The sequence below is a fragment of the Petaurus breviceps genome, unplaced genomic scaffold, assembly GCF_028583685.1.
Source record: "Petaurus breviceps papuanus isolate PSGF00001 unplaced genomic scaffold, PetGlider_PUasm1.0 79, whole genome shotgun sequence".
Classification (NCBI taxonomy): Eukaryota; Metazoa; Chordata; class Mammalia; order Diprotodontia; family Petauridae; genus Petaurus; species Petaurus breviceps.
In genome coordinates this window covers 18,572,656-18,573,777 of record NW_027186523.1, presented here as the reverse complement: position 1 = coordinate 18,573,777, position 1,122 = coordinate 18,572,656, and positions in this window count along the sequence as shown.

Here is a 1,122-nt window from a genome sequence, read left to right as displayed (position 1 = left end):
TTCACTTTTTGTGATATTATTTGGTGCTGTGTCCACAGTGATTTTCAACTCAATTCTGGAGTTCTATCTTCATAATATCTATGCATGAAACTTTTGAATAGTCTACATGCCCGTGACTTCTTTTATTTCTCAGACTTAAGCCATATTTTCCACCTAATGGTCAGCATACTAGTCATTACCCTGTGTAGTCAGATTGGTCTTTTGATGGCAAACTTAATATTTTGCAGATATCATTCTAGAAGCATTTCCAGCATGACAGTAGCTGTCAGAAGTTAAGTTCCACTAGCAGCATAAGGAATCAGGGTAAGACCCTGTGGAGGATTTATCAGACATTGTGATGAAAATTGAGTTCTATGAAATATAGTTACTAAAAGTTGATGTTTTTAGCCAGGTTAGTATCTGACTCTCATTAAAATGAAAGTATTGCTATTACAATCAGGTGTTTTTTTTTTCCCTAAATCTCATGATATCCTAATTCAGAACTTATAGGTGATTTAAAGTATAATTAACAAGTTAACTTCTATTACACTTTATAGATACCAAGGGTCATTTTCAATATATTCCATACAAAGTATATTTAACATAACTACAATATGTTTGAACGATCATTCACAGATCATTCACATTTAGATTGAGTTTGCAAAGGTTCACAAAGTACTTTTCACAAGTCAATGTGGTAGGCAGTGTAAAGACAGAAAAATTGACACTTTAAGAGGTTAAGTGATTTGCCCATGGCCACACAGTAATTGGGGGAAACAGGATTCAAAACCAGCTCATAAGATGTCAAAATCTGCACTTTTATCTACGTAGTTTTTCAAAGAAAATTGGGCTACATTCATTGCTTTTTCTTCTTAACTACCTCGAAGGGACATATGAGAGATAGCAGTCACAATCTTCAACTAACAGATGACAGCACTCTCAAACTTACAGTTCATAGTTGGCCATTACTTTCCCACACCAATGCTGCCTTTGCCAAGAGCCACCCTGTTGCTCATGTCCTGGCAACACCATCATGGTTTTTAAAAACTCTTCTGTGTCAGAGACAAAACGTTATTTACAGGGGTGGGACAGGAGAACCCTCCCAGAGAGCAACAGAACCAGTTCAACAGAACTGGACTAGAT